The following is a 24,986-nucleotide window of genomic DNA, read 5'->3' on the forward strand; positions in this document are numbered from 1 at the left end:
CCTTAAGAGGGGATAATGTTTGTTTGTGTTTTAGGAAAGCTCACGCAAGAAAGGAAGTCCTATACGAAGGAACCGTGCTACCTTAATTGACATGCAAACGAGACTACGCGGAGTCTAGCAAACCTAGGGGATACAATCACACCACACAAACACATATAGCATGAAGTAAACACACCAACAAGGGGCTCAAACATCAAGGCTAGGCTTTAGTCGAGGGGTCATGTCAACCTCGACAAACAAGCCTCTGTATCAGGGTGAGGTTAGCTCTTAACCTTGACATTGAGAGTCAAGGTGAAGCCAGATGAAAGGTGAGTGAAGATTAGACTTCACAGCTCTTATCCCTGGTCAGGGAGAGCTTCAGACAATGAAGTGTGGGTCCAGAAAGTGGGAACCCTTCTACACTTATGACACTGACTCAACTGATCTTGGGTTAATGTCCACAAGGCATCAACATGTGATGTGAGCCAAGGGACGACTCAACAGAATAGCAGGAGGTGGACTACACACCTCTTGTGTCTGCCAATTGCCTTAACAAAGGTCTTTTCCTGCTTGGGGACAAAAATAAACAAGCACAAACATTGCCTCTTAAGGAGGACTTCAGACAGGTGCCTGGCCAAGTAACAGGCCAGGTCTTCCAGACTACATGGAGACAAGAGATTCTACCTCAATGCTTAAGCAAAGCAAAGCAATAGCAAGTTCACAAAGGAACTAAAGCAACTATGGTACCTGAAATCAATCAAATACAGTCAGTATACCAATCACAAAGCCAAAACAAGCAAATAAGAATCAACAGTCAACACTATCAATCACATGTGCAAAGCACAAGCCCAAAGCAAGTGAGCTAAGCATCCTACAAAATAGAACAAGTTAGTTCATAACGATCAACCAAGCTCAATCAACTTGCATTAATCTCCTTAAAGCATTTGCTTCCTAACCTGAAAAGCAAACTCAAACATGAGAAACAAGACCACTAGGACAAGCCTAGGGTCAAAAGGAGGTGAAAAATTCAAAACAGCAAGTGAAAATTGATCAAAACCAAGATTAAACAATTGGGAATCCAATCCAAGTGGTCTCACAATTATATCATTCATCATTATCATTTCATGAAGGAAAAGGCACAAAACATGCAATCTAGAACCTCAAAGGACCAAACAGAATGATCACGATCAAATCAATACCAAAACATTTCTATAAATCCTCAAAAAATTCATGATCAAATAGCCTTCATAACATGTCAATCACACCAAATTTCAGCTCATTTGGACCAAGGGAAGCAAGTCAATGAAATTCATAATGTCAACACAAATTCAAGCAAGCTCATACATGGCATCAAAACATGCATCCACTTCAATCAATCATAAAACAGAAACCAAGCATGATAAATGAATGAGACCAAAGCCAAGATGCACTTCAAAATGTCTACAATACACATGCCAAATTTCAAATCCATCCAATTAATAACCAGGATTTCACAAATCATATAAAAACATGTCTCCCAAAAATTCACCAATTGACTAAACAGCAAAGAAAATCCCAATTAAATAGGAAAGGCATTCAAACAAATCCAGAAAAATTCACAAGCATTCTCAACACTCATAAGATCAATCATGCAAAAATCCAGCTCAATCCAAGTTCAATAAGCATTGCAAATAAAATCAAGAAAATGCACAAGAAATGGTGTCACACAAATTGTAACACCTCTAAAGATCATATCATATCTCTCAATCCAGGAACTCAAAAATTACAAACCACATATCAAAATGACCAGGAACATGTCTAGTTTAAGCATAAAAGATTTCATGAATTTCTAATGAAGCATCGTCATTTTATAGGCAAAAGAGTGAGCATGGTGCACAAAATGACATGTTCAAACAAACCCTAGCCAATAATTTTTTTTCACACGTGCACAATATTATTAAAAATAACCAAAAAATCCAGGACATGATAAGGAGAATGGCATAAAAAATTGCATCAAATTTGTATTAAAATTGGAAGAGATATGAATTTTTGATCATGGTGAAAAAATAAAAAAAGTGAATGAAGGCAAGGCATGGAATTATGTGAATCAAATGAAAAAAATAAACAAAGCCATATGAGAAAGTGCCTAAGGCCGGATTCGAACCGTGCCAAAATTCAAAGTGAAGAGCGCCAAATGAAACTCCGCGTTTCATTCAAATAGGTGGCGCAGTGTGATTGGTTACAGGGCGCGGTAAACAGAAATTTGAAAACAAAGCCAGGCAAAACGGAACTACAAGCATTCTGGACACGAATTTGAGCAAAACTCATACAGTTCATCACCAGAAATCACTCAAGAACAAACGTGCATGAAAATTGGCAAACTATACATCATTGAACGCGTCTCATCAAGCACAACAACAATCTCAATATGATTTAATCTAAATCTCAATATCCAGCACGAATCGATCAAAAGAAAATTTAACATCAAACATTAAAATCCAGATTTCTTCCTTAATATTCAATGAAAACACATGATTCGACTTGCATCGTGCTCAGCAATGAGAGATCTATCAAAGCCATAACCTAATTTTAGCAATGGTGAGATTCGAGTTCCAACCTTATGAAGATGCAGTTGCTCGATTTGATGGTTTCACGGTTCCAATTGATGAAACAGATGTGGATTGATGCTCTAGGAGATGAACGAAGTAGATCTTTTAGCTCACTTATGCTCCAGCTCCAAGAATCTTCAAAATGCCATGTGAATGCAAGGTGATGACAGTTGCGATTCTTCAAGGATTTGGCCACGATCTTGTGCAACAGATGCTGAATATCCTCTGCAAATGATGATCAATGCAAAAAGAAGCAAAAAGAACGATGCAATTTGATGAAAAAGTGAGAAAAAGCTTGAACAAAATTGAGAGAATTTGGATGAATTTTGGTTTGGATCTGAAAAAGTGATTGTGATTATTTGATTTCTGTTACAATTAAGCATATATACTCCTCTTAATCCAATTATTAATCATGATTAAGCCAAATCAAAGTGGATTAGCAAAATGCAATTTCATGTAACTTGGCCAAAATGCCTTTTTTCAATTAGAGCCAATGGAACAGTAAAAGTGCAATTGAAGCAAGTCCAAATTTCAGTTTATGATGTGTTGGAAGTGGTTTGGTATGAAAATTACATGTATTTTTCAAAAACACCTTTTTTCCCACCAAAATGCAAATTAGTTCACTTGAAAAATGCCATTTTGAGGTGTTGATTTTTGATGAAATGTGATGATGCAATATGATAGTACATGTCAAATGTGACTTGCTCAAAAAAGAATCACCCAATTTGGCCAAATGGTTCATGAGTTATGCCACTTTGAAGTTCAACTTTTTTTGAAAATGATTTGATCACAACTTGCCAACCACACATGAGAAATGAGTGTTCTTGGACTTTTTGGAAAGGTGAGAGCAAGATCTTCAACTTTCATGTTGGACAAAATTCCATTTGAAGCTTGTATGATGATGTAAATTTGAGGAGAAGAAGTTTCCATTTTTGGTAGTTTCCAATTACAGGTCACCTGCTATTTTTGGAAACTTTTCATCTGACCTCCAATTCTTCAATATTGATCTTTGAAATGTCAAAGGATACTTGTATGGACATGAATGAAGCCTTTCAAACCATCTCCCACCTTCAAATCCATAAAATCAGGCACAGGTGACCACAGTTGACTTTTTAGGGTTTCAGATGAAATTCAGCTTGACTGTTGAGCTTTGATCATCCAATATTTGTCCAAACCACTTCAAAATGATCACATAATCATATTAACTTGTTAAACCAACCCTAGGGCTTTGTTTACTTGAGAATTGCACATGCTTGCTTGATTGACTGATTCTCCTGATCATCTTGACCTAATCTTGTTTGATGACTGGCACTTGGGCAAATGGACAATGCAATGTTATGCAGTGGACTATGTTATGTTAATGACCTAATGTGAAATGTATGTACAAAAGGTAGGTGAAAATTTGAGGTGCTACAGCTGCCCCTATTCAATCAACTAGGAACCCGAACGGATGAGAGCAACGGCTGTCAGACTTTCAGGGTACACAGGGATTGAATACCGAAGAACCGTAGAAATTTGCACACTACGGGGATCCACCAACGGAAATGTCCACTGGGATCTGATATTTATTACTGGGGATTTTGGTTTTTTCTTCAAAAGGGTAAAGTCACCTCCAGACATCACAGGACGATGAATGGGAACAGAAATCACAACTAGATGCCAACGGACAAATAGGAAACACTCAACGTTTACCAAGACCAACGGAGAGGTAAGTCAACTGGGGACGACCAGGAAGGGGTACAACCATATACGTCAACGGACGACATGGGAAAAACTCAGCGTTTACCAAAACCAACGGAGAGGTAAGCCAACTGGGGACGACCAGGAAAAACTCGACGTTTACCAAGACCAACGGGGAGGTAACCAGACATCAACGGACGACGGATGAACTGGGAAGACTCGACCAGACGTCAACGGATGAACGGGAGAAGCTCGACGTTTATCGACACCAACGGAGAAGGAGAAAACTCAACCAGACGCCAACGGACGAAAGGGAGAAGCTCGACGTTTATCGACACCAACGGAGAAGGAGAATCAACTGGGGACGACCAGGAAAACTCGACCAGACGTCAACGGACGAAAGGGAGAAGCTCGACGTTTATCGACACCAACGGAGAAGGAGAATCAACTGGGGACGACCAGGAAAACTCGACCAGACGTCAACGGACGAAAGGGAGAAGCCACTTCACGGAGGAAGGGTACAACAACCTGAAACCAAATAGGACGTCACTAACGACTCTACTAGGGATTCTGGCTGGGAATCAACCAGACATTAGCGAATGACTGGGAATAGGGTATACAATCAAACGTCAACGGACGAATGAGAAAAACTCAACGTTTATCGAAACCAACGGAGAGGTAAATCAGCATGGGGAAGGGTACAACTAGACGCCATAGGACGACTAGGAAAAACTCGACGTTTATCGACACCCGCGGAGAGGAGGAAACTCTTATGGGGATAATGAACGCAACCAAATCATCAATGGATGATTGGGAAAAACTCGACGTTTATCGACACCAATGGAGAGGAGGCAAGCTTCACTAGGGGCAAAACACGACGTTACGAACATCGAAAGATGATGTTTACCGCCATCACAAGAAGACCAGACACTTACGCATGATTGGGAAATCACCGAAAGATGGTGTTTACCGACACCAAGGAAGCAACACACGCGGGTGCTGATAGGATACCGACATCTACATGTTAGGGCAAGGCTAAACACTTGCAGGAATCGCACTGGGGCGAATCAATCTTCCTTTCACCAACGGATGAGGAAATAAACCTCTGTGGGGATTGTCAACACCAAATGTTGACTGAAGCAATTGTAGCAACCGTGCCGTACAGATGAACAAAAATCCGCTTCTGCTAGGGATGCAGTCCGATGGGTTTCGAACACATGAATGCATATGTTTGAATTTTTCTATGGCGTAATGCTCCACATTGAATGGAAATGCTACGTGATTTTGAGGATGCAATGATCACTATATGCACGATGCAAAATGAACTCCGGCTGGGGAGCCAAACCGATCAGATACTCCAACTCTGCTGAGGAACACCAGGCGACTTCACTGGTGAAGATTAACCAAAGCGATTGCACTGAGGAGCCATCAATACAACTTTGCTGGGGACATCAAACAAAGCGATTCTCTGGGGAGACTACTCGCTGGGGAGTAATAGAGCTTCGATAGGGATAACCAGGCGACTTCACTGAAGAGCTCAAACCCAACCACAAATGAGATACTCTGCTATGGGGAATAACTGCTACTCCGCTGGGGACGACCCATTTAAATCTACATGTGGGATAGACTCAGCTGGGGATATAAACATCATTCTGCCGCGGAAAACTCCTCAATCCACAGGTAGGATAACTGCTGGAGATATACTTCGTTGAAACCCGCTCCCCTCGGGGACTTGCTGAGGAACATTATCAACACAAAATCTCTGCTCGGGAGATCTGCTAGGAAAGCCAACCAGTTGGGGATACCACACCTCTCTGCTGAGGAAGAGCCAAAACACTGGTGGGTAAAAACACACACCAGACCCTGTGTTGGGAAGAAACATTCACAACCCTGCTGGGAAACAAGCGCTCACGACCATGCTGGGGATGGCAATACTATTTCAAACCCGACCGCTGGGGAACTACACTCCACCGACAACTCCGCTGGGGATCCCTCCTGGGGAAAATTTGCTGGAGAATACACCCACTAGGGAAATCTGCAACCACAGGCTTGCTGGGAAAGACGGCACTATCCACGAACACCTCTGCAGGGGAACGCAGTTCTGACAGTTCTCAACTTGCTCGGAGATTATACCTGCTGGGGAAATGCTCACAGATTACTACCTGCAAAACAGCACAACAACATGCCCCAGGGATACATGGATAAGATACGCTCAAGTGTCCTCAACATTCAAAATGATTTTCAAATGTTTTATCTTTCTGCAAGTTATTGTTAAGCCTTCATGTTTTTATATGCAATGTTTATCAAAAATTTGGACGTTTTTTGCAAACAAGCAGTAAAATAAAAACAGGAGAGCTATTTATCTGAATAACAACTTTTATTGATTGAAAAAGTGCCTGAAAAGGCGAATACAATTGGGAAGCAATTCCTAGAAAGAGGTAATTGCGCACAAAAGGAAAAAATCTATCCTAATGGCAATGTGAACACGGCATCCACTATTTCCCAATTCTGTTATAACTCACAGATCATCAGTTTTCCTCCCAACTCCTTGCTTTCTGAGAAGAATGACTGGACCGATCACATCTTTCGAGATGGCAGCCGACGAAGCGCAATGAAGTACAGAGAACTCAGGCTGTAGTCTTCACTTTAATCCCTCTTTTGCCTGGATCGCCCTTTCGGGTTTTCAATCCACCGGGATACCCTTTTTTGCCTAAGCCGCCCTTGCGGGTTTTCGACTTACCGGGTGTACAATTTCTTTTCATTTTTATCCCTAATTTTTGCCCGAACCTTTTCTTTCTGTTTTTCGGTTCGCCGGGATGCCCTTTTTTGCCTGGACTCTTTTATTCTTTTTGTCCAGCGGGTCAATTTATGCGAAGTATTTTTTGACTACATCTGAATTAACAGGGGACAGGAAATCTTCACCATCCATAGTTGTAAGCATCAAGGCTCCACCGGATAAGACCTTCTTCACAACATATGGACCTTCATAATTAGGAGTCCACTTGCCCCTGTTATCTGTACCGGGAGGAAGGATCCTCTTCAACACTAGATCACCAGTCTGATAGCTTCGAGGACGCACTTTCTGATCAAAGGCTCGCTTCATCCTTCTCTGATATAACTGCCCGTGGCACACAGCCGCTAACCGTCTTTCTTCGATAAGGCTCAACTCGTTAAACCTTGTTCGAATCCACTCGGCTTCGTCCAGCTTGACATCTAACAACACTCTCAGAGAAGGGATCTCCACCTCAACAGGTAGGACTGCTTCCATACCATACACAAGGGAGTACGGGGTTGCCCCGGTCGACGTACGTACTGAGGTACGGTACCCATGCAAAGCGAAAGGCAGCATCTCATGCCAATCCTTGTACGTTACGACCATCTTCTGCACAATCTTCTTGATATTCTTATTAGCCGCCTCTACAGCACCATTCATCTTTGGTCTGTAAGGAGAAGAATTGTGATGTTCAATCTTAAAATCTTTACAAAGCTCTCTCATCATCTTGTTATTGAGATTCGAACCATTATCAGTGATGATTCTCTCAGGAACTCCATAACGACAGATGATTTCTTTCTTAATGAACTGGGCAACCACTTGTTTGGTAACATTAGCATAGGAAGCTGCTTCCACCCACTTGGTGAAGTAATCGATCGCAACCAGGATGAAGCGATGTCCATTAGAAGCAGTAGGCTCAATCTTCCCAATCATGTCAATGCCCCACATGGCGAACGGCCAAGGCGAGTTCATGACATTCAGAGGGCTTGGTGGTACATGCACCTTATCAGCATAAATTTGGCATTTATGGCACTTCCGAGCGTACTTGAAGCAATCGGATTCCATAGTCATCCAGTAATAACCGGCTCTCAACAGTTTCTTCGACATTGCATGACCACCAGCATGGGTACCAAACGAACCCTCGTGCACTTCTTGCATCAACATGTCTGCTTCGTGTCTATCCACGCATCTGAGCAAGACCATGTCAAAATTCCTCTTATACAACACATCATCCTGATTCAAGTAAAAGCTTCCAGCTAGCCTTCTCAGGGTTTTCTTGTCATTCTTTGACGCACCTTCAGGATACTCCTGACTTTTGAGGAAGTTCTTGATATCAAAATACCACGGTTTCTCATCAACCACTACAGACTCGGCTGCAAACACATACGCAGGCCTCTCGAGTCGATTCACCGCAACATGTGGCACATGATTCCACCAATGAACTTTTATCATAGAGGATAAAGTAGCCAAAGCATCAGCCATCTGATTCTCATCCCGCGGGACATGATACAACTTCACCTTCTTGAAGAACGTCAGTATTCTTCTGGTGTAATCTCTATATGGAATCAGATGCGGCTGGTTCGTATTCCAATCTCCATTGACCTGATTAATCACTAGAGCAGAATCTCCATAAATGTCAAGCGTCTTGATTCTCAAATCAATGGCCTCTTCTATCCCCATGATACAAGCCTCATACTCAGCTTCGTTGTTGGTGACATCAAAAGTCAGTCTGGCAGAAAAGGGTATATGAGCACCTTTTGGATTGATCAACACTGCACCAACACCATTACCATTCACATTAACAGCCCCATCAAACATCAGTGTCCACTTGTCATCAGGATCCGGTCCTTCCTCGACAAGAGGCTCTTCGCAATCTTTCATCTTAAGATACATGATGTCTTCATCAAGGAATTCAAACATCATAGGCTGATAATCGTCGATCGGTTGCTCGGCGAGATAGTCTGACAAAACACTACCTTTGATAGCCTTCTGCGACGTGTACTGAATATCATATTCTGTTAAAATCATCTGCCAACGGGCAACACGTCCAGTGAGAGCCGGCTTCTCAAAGATGTATTTCACTGGATCCATCTTAGAAATCAATAAGGTAGTATGATTCAACATATATTGCCTCAGTCGGCGAGCAGCCCAGGCCAAAGCACAGCAAGTTTTCTCAAGCTGTGAATATTTGATTTCACAGTCGGTAAACTTTTTGCTAAGGTAGTATATGGCATGCTCTTTTCGACCAGACTCGTCATGCTGTCCCAATACACACCCCATCGAGTTCTCGGTTACTGACAGGTACATTATCAGTGGTCTCCCTGGAACTGGAGGAATCAGGATTGGAGGTTTCTGCAAATACTCTTTTATCTTGTCAAAAGCTTTCTGACAATCATCATTCCATCCGATTGCCTGATTCTTTCTGAGCAATTTGAATATTGGTTCACACGTGGCAGTTAGGTGAGATACAAACCTTGCAATGTAGTTCAATCTCCCTAAAAACCCACAAACCTGCTTTTCAGTTTTCGGTTCAGGCATTTCTTGAATAGCTTTGACTTTTGCTGGATCAACCTCAATCCCTTTCTCACTGACAATGAAGCCCAACAGCTTCCCAGATCTCACGCCAAACGTACACTTGTTTGGATTCAGCCTCAGTTTGAACTTGACCAATCTGTCAAACAACTTCTGCAAATTAACCAGGTGCTCCTCTTCCGTCTGCGACTTCGCAATCATGTCATCCACGTACACTTCAATCTCTTTGTGCATCATGTCATGAAAGAGAGTCGTCATTGCCCTCTGATAGGTAGCACCGGCATTCTTCAGCCCAAATGGCATCACCTTATAGCAGAACATGCCCCAAGGTGTAATGAATGTCGTCTTTTCCATGTCCTCTGGCGCCATCTTAATCTGATTATAGCCTGAGAAACCATCCATGAAAGAGAATACCGAGGATTGAGTTGTATTATCCACCAATACATCAATGTGAGGTAATGGGAAATCATCTTTCGGACTCGCTCTATTCAAATCCCGATAATCGACACACATTTTGACTTTTCCATCCTTCTTCGGCACAGGAACGATGTTGGCTACCCACGGTGGGTATGTTGTCACCGACAAGAAACCCGCATCGAACTGCTTCTGAACCTCTTCCTTGATTTTCACTGCCATATCAGGACTCGTTCTACGAAGCTTCTGCTTGACCGAAGGACAATCATCTCTGAGAGGTAGTCTATGAACCACAATATCAGTATCCAACCCAGGCATATCTTGATAAGACCAGGCGAATATCTCAACATACTCTCTCAGCATCTCAATCAATCTGCTCTTGACCTCTGGCTTCAAAGCAGCCTCGATCTTGATATCCCTTCTGAGTACCAAGATTAACAATCTCCAAATCCTCCTGATGAGGTTGGATGACCCTTTCCTCTTGCTTCAACAATCTAGCCAATTCTTTCGGGAGTTCACTGTCTTCATCACTCTCCTCTTCAGCTTGGTAGATGGGATTGTCTAAATCATACTGAGCCATAACAGGACTGTTCATAGTAGATGCCGTGAAATCACTTCTGCATGTTTTAATGCTTTGTTTTAGAAAAAGATTTCAATAAAGTCACAAAAACAAAAACATTGCCATTTTTATTTTTTGAAAGAGTGAAAAATGAAAATAGAAAGACAGGGATCACAAAATTGTTTGCAAAACGTCCTTTATTCATGATAAAAATTGTAAAACATGATGTGGCCCTACAATGAACCACTACGTCTTGGGCAGAACGTAGGGTTTTGTGCAGAATGAAAAAACAAAAGAAAATTACTCTGTTTCAAGAGTAACTTGGACTATGTCCTCTGCAGTCCAGTTGTTGATCTGCTCCCCTGGTGCACTCGGGCGAACCCAGCAGTCAAGATCAAAATCACTGTCACCATCTTCAACATCAGCTGCGAAGACATCACCGTGATTCATCAACCGCTTGACCACTCTGCTCTGCTAGCAACGGTTGATAGTCAATACCGAATTTGTCTTCTTTGACAGGCAAGTCCACCATCTTGCCCCAGCCTTCAGCTCTGCCGGAGTCAACCACCTCTTTGGCCTGCTTGTAGGAAGCAATCGAAGCACCTGGCTTCCTCTGTTCAGCACACGCCACCCCCTCAAGAGCGACAGTCTCAAATGCCTGGCACAAAGTTTCATGGATCTCGCCATCCACCTCGACATACTTGAACGAGGAGAGATGACTCACTAAGATATCTTCTTCACCGCACACGGTCACAATCTGACCGTTCCAGACATATTTGAGCTTCTGATGGAGAGTCGACGAGACTGCCCCTGCTGCATGAATCCATGGACGTCCCAACAGGCAACTGTAGACGGGTTGGATGTCCATGACATAGAAGATGATGTCGAAAGTCTCAGGACCTATTTTCACAGGCAAGGTGACTTCACCAAAGACAGAACGCTTGGATCCGTCAAATGCCCTCACAATCAGGTCACTAGGAGTAAGCACGACCCCTTCAACAGATATCTTCTTCAAGATTTGCTTCGGCAGCACATTTAGAGAAGAACTGGTGTCGACCAGCACATGCGACAAAACAGCCCCCTTACACTCCATGGTGATGTGCAAGGCCTTGTTATGGTTACGCCCCTCCGGTGTCAAATCAAGATCGGTGAACCCCAAACCGTGTCTGGTGCTCACATTAGCAATTACACCCTCTAGCTGGTTGACAGAAATCTTCTGAGGTACATACGCCATATTCAACATTTTCAGCAAGGCGCTGCGATGTGCCTCAGAGCACAGCAGTAGAGAAAGAATAGAGATTTTGGACGGGGTTTGGTTGAGTTGATCCACAATCTTGTAGTCACTCTTCTTAATGATCCTCATGAATTCCTCCACGTCCTTCTCAAACGAGCCACCAGGCACATTCGTTTGAGCAGGCTCCTCGTTAACCACGGCCTGTTTGCCCTATGCTCTAGCGGATGCCTCAGCATTAGCATCCCTCAACGGTTGAGGCGCAAACAGTCGACCACTTCTAGTAAAACCTCCCGGGCCTCCAACATTGTCCACAACGGGACTCACAACCGCGGGAGTTCTACTGACTGGTGCATTGATTGTTACAGGGGCTTGATTAGATGGTCTGACACGATTTTCAGCCCTTCGATTACTTCTGTAGGCGCTGTCATATGTCCAAGGCACGGCCTTGCTATTCTCGACCACAACCCTTCTGACCGGAGCTACAATCGTCGTAGGATTATTGGCAGAAACTGGTGCAGCAATAGTAACAGGGTTACCAGCAGTTGTAGGCGCACTACCAACGGTTCTCGGCCCTCGTCCTTCAGACGGTTTGAAAAATATCGTGACAGTAGACACTGTCCCACGATTTCTGTTGTCAGCCCGACCAAACTGGACAAAGCCCTCATCCATCAGCTTCTCTATACCAGCCCGCAACTGTGAGCAACCATTGTCGGATTCTGCACAAGCGACACAGTTCTTATCACAGCCCGGGTGCACACCACCATCCAGCAAACGGCCCCTCACTACCAGCAGAGAAGTCTGAATCTCATCAACACTGGCAACCAGATCTTCAGATTCGACCCCTTCAACATAGTTCACCCTATGCCCACCATGCTGAGGCATATGATTGTTAACAATATTTGGCACTGGAGCAAAATTGATTGTCTTAGCATCGATCAGATCCTGGACTTTGTGCTGAAAAGCCTGACATTTCTCAATATGATGTCCTGGTGCCCCAGAGTGAAAATCGCACCGGACATTAGCATCATACCCCGGAGGCAATACTATTGGCGGAGCCATAGTTCTCAACTCAACAAACCCTAATCTGAGCAACTCAGGCAGTAGCTCAGCATAGGTCATTGGCAGAGGATCAAAACGTCTTTCGGGCATCCGTTGCCTTGGCTGATAAGGACGCTGATGCGGTTGTTGTTGTTGTTGTCTTGGTTGTTGCGGAGGTTGACGTTGTTGAGGTGCAGGAATAGTCACTGCGGAAACCTGTCTGTATTGATTTCTATTCGGACCTCGGCGGTGCTGAACAACATTAGTTTCACCTTCTCTACGACGAGGTGCCCCAGAGAAAGGTTTCTTGGACGAAGAGGAACTAGCATCATTGATCTTACCAGCCTTGATCAAACTCTCAGTCCTCTCTCCATATATGACCACATCAGAAAAGCTTTCGAATGGGCAACTCCCCATTCGGTCCATAAACACTCCCTGAAGTGTGCCAATGAACATGTCTGTCAACTCCCTTTCCAGCATAGGGGGTTGAACTCTGGCAGCAAGTTCACGTCACCTCTGGGCGTACTCTTTGAAGCTTTCATTGTTTTTCTGACACAGACTCTGCAGCTGAGTCCGGCTCGGTGCCATATCCATGTTGTGCTTGTATTGTCTGAGGAAAGCTTCTCCCATATCCCTCCAGCATCGGATCGAATCTCTCTTGAGCTCCATGTACCAATCCAAAGAAGCCCCAGATAGACTATCTTGGAAAAAGTACATCCACATTTTCTCATCGTCTGTATACGCAGAGATCTTCCGATAGTATGCTTGCACGTGAGTGCGAGGGCAAGAAGTACCATTGTACTTGTCAAAAGTGGGTGCTTTGAATTTGTGGGGAATCCTCAGGCCTTCCACCAACCCCAAGTTAGTCACATCAAAACCAAGAGAGTTCTGACATGCCATTGCACGGATCTTTTCAGCCAGGGCATCAACTTTACGATCCCTATCCTCAACTCTACCAACATCCCCATCATCTTCACTCAGCAATGTGAACATGTCTTCTTGTCGGTCGACAATAGGAGCTGGATGACAAACCGGAGCCCGGGTGGCCCTAACATTGACAGTCTCTGCAGCAAGAGGCTGTCCATTGATCCTTATACCCCTGAGTTCATCTCCCACAGCATGGTCATGAACGGGAGCAGCAGCAACATTGACGTTCTCAGGTACGGGGATACCAGCAGGTGAACCACGGTTAGACGCCTGAATAACCGTCTCTTATCTCTGAACCAAAGCTCGGAGCTCCTCCTGACCCTGAGCAACCCCTTGCATCATAGTCATGAACTGGGCCATGTTCGCCCTCATCTCAGCCAACTCGTTCTGAACCTGATCCATACTTCGCTGTTGATTGAGTCTGGTAGAATACCGGTGCGGTCTTCGATCAGCTATCCTGCCTGACACAGGAACCGGAGTGAGAAGTCGGGAACGAGAACACCTGTTATGCAAGATGATGTGTATATAATGTGCGTGATGTGTATGCAGGTTAACTTTTTTCATGCATTATTATACATATTTTTTTTTTGAAAATAAACATGCTATGATGCAAATGAGGGAGCCAAGACTGGTCGACTGAGTATCACGCGGCACAGGATCGAAGCTTCGGCTTGAACTCTGGCGTCACAACTTCATCTGAAACCCAAAGTCCTCTGAACCCAAGTCAACTGAACCATATCCACATCTGAGCATTCTCAAATTCAGCCCAGGGATCCGAAATAAACGGAACCCTCCGATCAATGCCAGGATCAAACCTCCGGCGTCCAGAAATAGATCCATAAATCCGACTTATAAATAGGACTCTGATCAACCAATAGTCACCAATAAAATCACCATCAGAACATGCATCTGTAAGAATCAACCCTCCCCTCGCAGGTAAATTCTAATCAGGCCATCCTAAGGCGGACAATAATCTCGACAATCGGGCAAAGATACTCAACGGGTTTGCCCTTTCGGGTGTGCCGTTGTAGCTCTCTTAAGATCGTCTCAATCAAAGATCCAGGAAAGAACGGTCATCAAAGTCAACAGCTCAGATGAGATCATCCAACCTGAGGGGAATAACTCCAAACGGAAGGACTCCCTCAAATGAACCTCGTCCGGCTGTGGTGACGCGTCGCAACAACATGCTAATTCAGCAAGTGAGGAAGCGCGAGACCACACTAATCCTAGGTTTATACTCGGGCCTGGGTTTTAGCCCCACTCAGAACACCCACCCCAAACAGAGGAACCACCTGCACAGAAGGCAACTCAATGACAGTATGATGCATGCAAACAGATATGCACATATATACAACATAATAATCATGCATGCAATAAATAACAGCAAATAACAACCAAAACTCTAACCTAGAGAGCGCTAGGAAAGACTCGCTTAGGGAAGATGGACCAGCAAGAGGTCAACTTCTCTTCATCCCCAGCAGAGTCGCCAGCTGTCGCATTACGCGAAAAAACCGGCGGGAAACAAGAACAACAGAGCCGCCACCGTGCGTTATTTATCCCAAAAAAGGGAAAGGAAACGCTCAGAGTAAACCTGGAAAAAAGCATGGTCTCGCGACCAAAGAGAATGGGATCGGGAGTCGGTTATGCGAAGGGAAGGTATTAGCACCCCTACGCATCTGTCGTACTCGACGGGATCCACGCACAATAGGAAGGAAAATGGTTGCTAAAATCACTGCTCAAACACACATCAAACACTGGCTGAAAGAGACACAAGAAAACAAACAATACTGACTCGGCAGGACATCGCGTCCTGGGCCTACTTAGTCTATCAGGCATAGACATCAGAGTCAAAGTAGTTCGGACTAGGGGAAAACACATGCTCGCTAGGATGTCGCATCCTATGCATACGTATCTTCTTGGACAAAGAAGAATCAGAGCATCTGTAGCTCGGCTCACGCACACAAACAAAACCACACAGGCAAACGCGGAACCCGAATGCCAATCGCTGGACTTACATCGGCTTCCGAACCAAACACACCCACACTGGAAAACAGATGCCACTTGATGGACTTATACCGGACTCCAAGCATACAACAAGAGGATATGGAATGCCAATCGCTGGGCTTACATCCATCTCCTAACACCAACACAGGAAGAAGAAGGGTCTCGATTGCAACTAGGGCAAGAGAAAGGTAAGGTCTCAATCGCAACGAGGGCGAGAGAAAAGAGTTAGTGTTAGTTGTTAGTCAAACTGGACAAGACATTGCATCTCGTGCCTACGTATCTCATCTGGACATGAGAATCAGAGTTGCCGTAGTTCGGCTAAACTATTCCTGTTGGTTTGTGTTTTTTAAGTGGACAATGTCACTACGCAATCTACCGGATGCTCGGCCTTTGGAGACTTACTCACCTGTAGTAGAAGGAGTTGACGTATCCTTAAGAGGGGATAATGTTTCTTTGTGTTTTAGGAAACGCAAGAAAGGAAGTCCTATACGAAGGAACCGTGCTACCTTAATTGACATGCAAACGAGACTACGCGGAGTCTAGCAAACCTAGGGGATACAATCACACCACACAAACACATATAGCATGAAGTAAACACACCAACAAGGGGCTCAAACATCAAGGCTAGGCTTTAGTCGAGGGGTCATGTCAACCTCGACAAACAAGCCTTGTATCAGGGTGAGGTTAGCTCTTAACCTTGACATTGAGAGTCAAGGTGAAGCCAGATGAAAGGTGAGTGAAGATTAGACTTCACAACTCTTATCCCTGGTCAGGGAGAGCTTCAGACAATGAAGTGTGGGTCCAGAAAGTGGGAACCCTTCTACACTTATGACACTGACTCAACTGATCTTGGGTTAATGTCCACAAGGCATCAACGTGTGATGTGAGCCAAGGGACGACTCAACAGAATAGCAGGAGGTGGACTACACACCTCTTGTGTCTGCCAATTGCCTTAACAAAGGTCTTTTCCTGCTTGGGGACAAAAATAAACAAGCACAAACATTGCCTCTTAAGGAGGACTTCAGACAGGTGCCTGGCCAAGTAACAGGCCAGGTCTTCCAGACTACATGGAGACAAGAGATTCTACCTCAATGCTTAAGCAAAGCAAAGCAATAGCAAGTTCACAAAGGAACTAAAGCAACTATGGTACCTGAAATCAATCAAATACAGTCAGTATACCAATCACAAAGCCAAAACAAGCAAATAAGAATCAACAGTCAACACTATCAATCACATGTGCAAAGCACTAGCCCAAAGCAAGTGAGCTAAGCATCCTACAAAATAGAACAAGTTAGTTCATAACGACCAACCAAGCTCAATCAACTTGCATTAATCTCCTTAAAGCATTTGCTTCCTAACCTGAAAAGCAAACTCAAACATGAGAAACAAGACCACTATGACAAGCCTAGGGTCAAAAGGAGGTGAAAAATTCAAAACAGCAAGTGAAAATTGATCAAAACCAATATTAAACAATTGGGAATCCAATCCAAGTGGTCTCACATTCATATCATTCATCATTATCATTTCATGAAGGAAAAGGCACAAAACATGCAATCTAGAACCTCAAAGGACCAAACAGAATGATCACGATCAAATCAATACCAAAACATTTCAATAAATCCTCAAAAAATTCATGATCAAACAACCTTCATAACATGTGAATCATACCAAATTTCAGCTCATTTGGACCAAGGGAAGCAAGTCAATGAAATTCATAATGTCAACACAAATTCAAGCAAGCTCATACATGGCATCAAAACATGCATCCACTTCAATCAATCATAAAACAGAAACCAAGCATGATAAATGAATGAGACCAAAGCCAAGATGCACTTCAAAATGTCTATAATACACATGCCAAATTTCAAATCCATCCAATTAATAACCAGGATTTCACAAATCATATAAAAACATGTCTCCCAAAAATTCACCAATTGACTAAACAGCAAAGAAAATCCCAATTAAATAGGAAATGCATTCAAACAAATCCAGAAAAATTCACAAGCATTCTCAACATTCATAAGATCAATCGTGCAAAAATCCAGCTCAATGCAAGTTCAATAAGCATTGCAAATAAAATCAAGAAGATGCACAAGGAATGGTGTCACACAAATTGTAACACCTCTAAAGATCATATCATATCTCTCAATCCAGGAACTCAAAAATTACAAACCACATATCAAAATGACCAGGAACATGTCTAGTTTAAGCATAAAAAATTTCATGAATTTCTAATGAAGCATCATCATTTTATAGGCAAAAGAGTGAGCATGGTGCACAAAATGACATGTTCAAACAAACCCTAGCCAATAATTTTTTTTCACACGTGCACAATATTATTAAAAATAACCAAAAAATCCAGGACATGATAAGGAGAATGGCATAAAAAATTGCATCAAATTTGGATTAAAATTGGAAGAGATATGAATTTTTGATCATGGTGAAAAAATAAAAAAAGTGAATGAAGGCAAGGCATGGAATTATGTGAATCAAATGAAAAAAATAAACAAAGCCATATGAGAAAGTGCCTAAGGCCGGATTCGAACCGTGCCAAAATTCAAAGTGAAGAGCGCCAAATGAAACTCCGCGTTTCATTCAAATAGGTGGCGCAGTGTGATTGGTTACAGGGCGCGGTAAACAGAAATTTGAAAACAAAGCCAGGCAAAACGGATCTACAAGCATTCTGGACACGAATTTGAGCAAAACTCATACAGTTCATCACCAGAAATCACTCAAGAACAAACGTGCATGAAAATTGGCAAACTATACATCATTGAACGCGTCTCATCAAGCACAACAACAATCTCAACATGATTTAATCTAAATCTCAATATCCAGCACGAATCGATCAAAAGAAAATTTAACATCAAACATTAAATTCCAGATTTCTTCCTTAATATTCAATGAAAACACATGATTCGACTTGCATCGTGCTCAGCAATGAGAGATCTATCAAAGCCATAACCTAATTTTATCAATGGTGAGATTCGAGTTCCAACCTTATGAAGATGCAGTTGCTTGATTTGATGGTTTCACGGTTCCAATTGATGAAACAGATGTGGATTGATGCTCTAGGAGATGAACGAAGTAGATCTTTTAGCTCACTTATGCTCCAGCTCCAAGAATCTTCAAAATGCCATGTGAATGCAAGGTGATGACAGTTCCGATTCTTCAAGGATTTGGCCATGATCTTGTGCAACAGATGCTCAATATCCTCTGCAAATGATGATCAATGCAAAAAGAAGCAAAAAGAACGATGCAATTTGATGAAAAAGTGAGAAAAAGCTTGAACAAAATTGAGAGAATTTGGATGAATTTCGGTTTGGATCTGAAAAAGTGATTGTGATTATTTGATTTCTGTTACAATTAAGCATATATACTCCTCTTAATCCAATTATTAATCATGATTAAGCCAAATCAAAGTGGATTAGCAAAATGCAATTTCATGTAACTTGGCCAAAATGCCCTTTTTCAATTAGAGCCAATGGAACAGTAAAAGTGCAATTGAAGCAAGTCCAAATTTCAGTTTATGATGTGTTGGAAGTGGTTTGGTATGAAAATTACATGTATTTTTCAAAAACACCTTTTTTCCCACCAAAATGCAAATTAGTTCACTTGAAAAATGCCATTTTGAGGTGTTGATTTTTGATGAAATGTGATGATGCAATATGATAGTACATGTCAAATGTGACTTGCTCAAAAAAGAATCACCCAATTTGGCCAAATGGTTCATGAGTTATGCCACTTTGAAGTTCAACTTTTTTTGAAAATGATTTGATCACAACTTGCCAACCACACATGAGAAATGAGTGTTCTTGGACTTTTTGGAAAGGTGAGAGCAAGATCTTCAACTTTCATGTTGGACAAAATTCCATTTGAAGCTTTTATGATGATGTAAATTTGAGGAGAAGAATTTTCCATTTTTGGCAATTTCCAATTACAGGTCACCTGCTATTTTTGGAAACGTTTCATCTGACCTCCAATTCTTCAATCTTGATCTTTGAAATGTCAAAGGATACTTGTATGGACATGAATGAAGCCTTTCAAACCATCTCCCACCTTCAAATCCATAAAATCAGGCAAAGGTGACCACAATTGACTTTTTAGGGTTTCAGATGAAATTCAGCTTGACTGTTGAGCTTTGATCATCCAATATTTGTCCAAACCACTTCAAAATGATCACATAATCATATGAACTTGTTAAACCAACCCTAGGGCTTTGTTTCCTTGAGAATTGCACATGCTTGCTTGATTGACTGATTCTCCTGATCATCTTGACCTAATCTTGTTTGATGACTGGCACTTGGGCAAATGGACAATGCAATGTTATGCAGTGGACTATGTTATGTTAATGACCTAATGTGAAATGTATGTACAAAAGGTAGGTGAAAATTTGAGGTGCTACAGTATGCTTTGCTTTTGATTTAGTCAATAAATCATAAAGTGACGAATACACCGCTACAATATGTATGACACTTTATGTAGTGACAAGGAAAAGATGTTATATCTGGGGTTCACAATTTTTTCACGATTGTTAGCGGTGTACATATTGTTTGATTTGAAGGAAAATAGTGGGTGGGTGTTTACCAATGATTTCTGATAAACAAACGCTAGTCTTCCAATATATATGTATTTTTGGTAACTTACAGGATCGACTAGATTGATCCTAGGACATGTGTCTCAAGAACTATCATTACGGTGATTTGACTCATGGTTAAGTTTGTTTCTGGTTTAAGAACAGCGAAAAGTGTTTTGAAAACAATTCTAAACGAAATTTATGACTTTATGAATAAAGAGTAAATGACGATGACTTTGTAGGAAAGGGTTTTTGAAAGATAACGAAAGTACTTGGAAAAGGTGAAAATGACTTGAAGTCGCTAGGCATTGCTTTCTTGCTATTGTTCTTTTAATTAGGCATGAATATACCATGATATTTAGTGCCTCTAAAGTACTTCAAAATTCTTTTGGTTGCTAGTAGGTGACATGTTCTAGGTTTCTCCATCAACCTACTTAGCAAGCCAACACTTTGACAAATATCTAGTTTTGTGTTACATAGATACCTTAGTGAGTCAATGATTTTTTTATATAAGGTTGTATCTACAAGCTCATCTTTTATTTCATTCTTTAATTTATTAATGTTTCCATATGAGTGATTGCAGGATTGTAATTACTCATTTTGAATTTCTTCAAATTGTTTTATGCATATTTCTTATGATGCAAGAAAACTCAACCTTTTGTATTCACAGATTAAATTCCTAGGAAGTAAGCCAAGCCCCTTAGGTCAGAAATTTCAAACTCACTCTTCATGCTAGATTTGAATCTTATTATTTCAATTTCATTTTATCATGTGACCAATAAATCATCTACATATATGCATGGTATGATATGATATTTCCTATTTGATCCCTTTAAATATACTACATGTTCTCATGTGCATTTTATTAATCCTATATTGATGAGAAAATTGTTTATTCATCTGTTCCATGCTCTATATGCATATTTCAATCCATATACAACCTTTTTTTTAGCATATACACCTTCTCTTCTTTCCCTTTGATCTCAAATTTAGTGGTTGTTTGATATAAACCTCCTTCTTTAATGGCCCATTCAAAATAGTAGAGTTTATATCGGTAGAGATTGATGTTCCCCATCCAGAAGATACAAAAGTGCCCCATACTTCTGAGGCAGAGGCATCATATACTATACAGGTTACTCTTGAGATAATTATTAAGGAACCAACTACTAAGGAGACTATTACTGATGATAGGTAGGTTACTCCTCCTATTGATGCATATGTCACTGCTCCTCGTGAGACAGCTCCTTCTTCGCCAGACTTGGCTGTACTGCTGAATTTTTCACTCATGGACGAAATATCCGGTAACTTCTGGGTGTTTTAAGAAAATGGGTACTTATCAAAATTCTAGATATTTTGAAAATTCCATGCTTCAATTTTTACAAGGGTAACATGGGTATTAGGGAAATATTGTGGGTCCCAAGTATAATGAAAATTCAAAATGTTTATATAAGGTTGTATCTCGAAGCTCATCTTTTATTTCATTATTTAATTTATTAATGTTTCCATATGAGTGATTGCAGGATTGTAATTACTCATTTTGAATTTCTTCAAATTGTTTAATGCATATTTCTTATGATGCAAGATATCTCAACCTTTTGTATTCACAGATTAAATTCCTAGGAAGTAAGCCAAGTCCCCTAGGTCAGAAATTTCAAACTCACTCTTCATGCTAGATTTGAATCTTATTATTTCAATTTCATTTTATTATGTGACCAATAAATTATCTATATATATATGCATGGTATGATATGATCTTGCCCATTTGATCCCTTTACATATACTACATGTTCTGATGTTCATTTTTTTAATCCTATATTGATGAGAAAATTGTTTACTCATTTGTTCCATGCTCTAGATGCATATTCAATCCATATACAACCTTTTTTTAGTATATACACCTTCTCTTATTTCCCTTTGATCTCAAATTTAGTGGTTGTTTGATATAAACCTCCTTCTTTAATGGCCCATTCAAAAAAGTAGACTTTATATCGGTAGAGACTGATGTTCCTCATCTAGCAGATACAGAAGTGCCCCATACTTTTGAGGCAGAGGCAACATATACTATAAAGGTTACTCTTGAGATAATTATTAAGGAACCAACTACTTAGAAGCCTATTACTGATGATAGGTACTCCTCCTATTGAGACATATGTCACTGCTCCTCATGAGACAGCTCCTTCTTCGTCAAACTTTTCACTCATGGACGAAATATCCGGTAACTTCCGGGTGTTTTAAAAAAAACGGTTACTTATCAAAATTCTAGATATTTTGAAAATTCCATGCTTCAATTTTTACAAGGGTAACATGGGTATTAATGAAATATGGTGGGTCCCAAGTATAATTTGGGGGTGGTAGGAAAAAACCTCGAGATTTTATTTAATGGGGCCATAAATAAATTTCCTAAACATCAAGTTTTGAAGATAATAAATTGGAAAAACAATACATTTTTGTGACCAGAAATTTCAAACTCACTCTTCATGCTAGATTTGAATCTTATTATTTCAATTTCATTTTATTATGTGACCAATAAATTATCTATATATATATGCATGGTATGATATGATCTTGCCCATTTGATCCCTTTACATATACTACATGTTCTGATGTTCATTTTTTTAATCCTATATTGATGAGAAAATTGTTTACTCATTTGTTCCATGCTCTAGATGCATATTCAATACATATACAACCTTTTTTTAGTATATACACCTTCTCTTATTTCCCTTTGATCTCAAATTTAGTGGTTGTTTGATATAAACCTCCTTCTTTAATGGCCCATTCAAAAAAGTAGACTTTATATCGGTAGAGACTGATGTTCCTCATCTAGCAGATACAGAAGTGCCCCATACTTTTGAGGCAGAGGCAACATATACTATAAAGGTTACTCTTGAGATAATTATTAAGGAACCAACTACTTAGAAGCCTATTACTGATGATAGGTACTCCTCCTATTGAGACATATGTCACTGCTCCTCATGAGACAGCTCCTTCTTCGTCAAACTTTTCACTCATGGACGAAATATCCGGTAACTTCCGGGTGTTTTAAAAAAACGGTTACTTATCAAAATTCTAGATATTTTGAAAATTCCATGCTTCAATTTTTACAAGGGTAACATGGGTATTAATGAAATATGGTGGGTCCCAAGTATAATTTGGGGGTGGTAGGAAAAAACCTCGAGATTTTATTTAATGGGGCCATAAATAAATTTCCTAAACATCAAGTTTTGAAGATAATAAATTGGAAAAACAATACATTTTTGTCAGAAGTGGGATTTGAACCCACGCCCTCTCACGAAGACCAGAACTTGAGTCTGGCGCCTTAGACCACTCGGCCATCCTGACTTGATATTAATGTTATACTTAATTACTTAACTCAATGTTATGAATGCTTAGTTTTGATTTGATTCTGGCATATTTGAGGTTAGACTTATACTTATCTTTTCTCATTTCTCTCTTTATCTTTATAATCGAATTTTTGTGGTGTTTACAGACATGGAAAGAAAGAAATATTGAATTATCGATGTTGTGATTGAATTTGTGAAAATTATACGACATGGACATAGGGTGGTGAAGTGACAAAAACCCAACTAAGTGACACATAGATGAAGGTTATAATGATATGGATGACCAACTAGAAGATATTATCAATGATATTAGAGAAGATTCTTTTAAGAGAACCCATATGTATGACACTTTATGTAGTGACAAGGAAAAGATGTTATATCTGGGGTTCACAATTTTTTCACGATTGTTAGCGGTGTACATATTGTTTGATTTGAAGGAAAATAGTGGGTGGGTGTTTACCAATGATTTCTGATAAATAAACGCTAGTCTTCCAATATATATGTATTTTTGGTAACTTACAGGATCGACTAGATTGATCCTAGGACATGTGTCTCAAGAACTATCATTACGGTGATTTGACTCATGGTTAAGTTTGTTTCTGGTTTAAGAACAACGAAAAGTGTTTTGAAAACAATTCTAAACGAAATTTATGACTTTATGAATAAAGAGTAAATGACGATGACTTTGTAGGAAAGGGTTTTTGAAAGATAACGAAAGTACTTGGAAAAGGTGAAAATGACTTGAAGTAAATGTTTTAAGTTTTGAGAAAGTACTGGAAATGAAAACTTGGCGAAATGTAAATGCGGAGGTAAAAATGATGATAAAATACTGAAAATAAGGGCAATTCGACAGAAGAAAAGACAATGAATAATTTTAATTTTAATAACTTGTATGAAATAGATAAACAAAATTATGGTGTTCTTCGTAAAACTCTTTTCTCTCGCTCTGGTACTTTGAGTATTTTTGTGAATTTTTGTATATCTGTTTGAACACCACCGAAATCTAAAACTAAGACTCCTATTTATAACAATTCGACCCTAACGGCCTCTTCATAGATGACTGCCACGTTCGACATTTTTAAGAGTTGCATGTCTCAGATGTTTCCACGTGTTGGCCTGATGAAACTGCTTCATTTAAATTTCAAATCTTTCCCGCTTGAAGCTTCAACTCTGTCAAAACGCCTACGTCGAAGAGAGCTTTGTGGAGATCCAAAAAATCTTCTAAGTCTCAGGCTTTGACAAGAAAAATTTGTTTACCCAAGAAGAGAATTTAACAAACAGCTTCGACACAGCCATCTTTTATTTATTCTCCAGAACATAACACTGCCAAAGAACTTC

General features: G+C 40.8%; 1 non-coding gene across 1 annotated transcript; it reads right to left on the bottom strand.

Annotated features, from left to right (window-relative positions):
* Positions 1 to 23,562: 23,562 nt before the first annotated feature.
* TRNAL-CAA (transfer RNA leucine (anticodon CAA)) lies at positions 23,563 to 23,646 on the bottom strand. Its single transcript has one exon. It is a non-coding gene; the product is annotated as a tRNA-Leu (tRNA).
* Between the last annotated feature and the right edge of the window lie 1,340 nt (positions 23,647 to 24,986).

The sequence above is a fragment of the Lathyrus oleraceus genome, chromosome 2 (assembly GCF_024323335.1).
Source record: "Lathyrus oleraceus cultivar Zhongwan6 chromosome 2, CAAS_Psat_ZW6_1.0, whole genome shotgun sequence".
NCBI classification, from domain to species: Eukaryota; Viridiplantae; Streptophyta; class Magnoliopsida; order Fabales; family Fabaceae; genus Lathyrus; species Lathyrus oleraceus.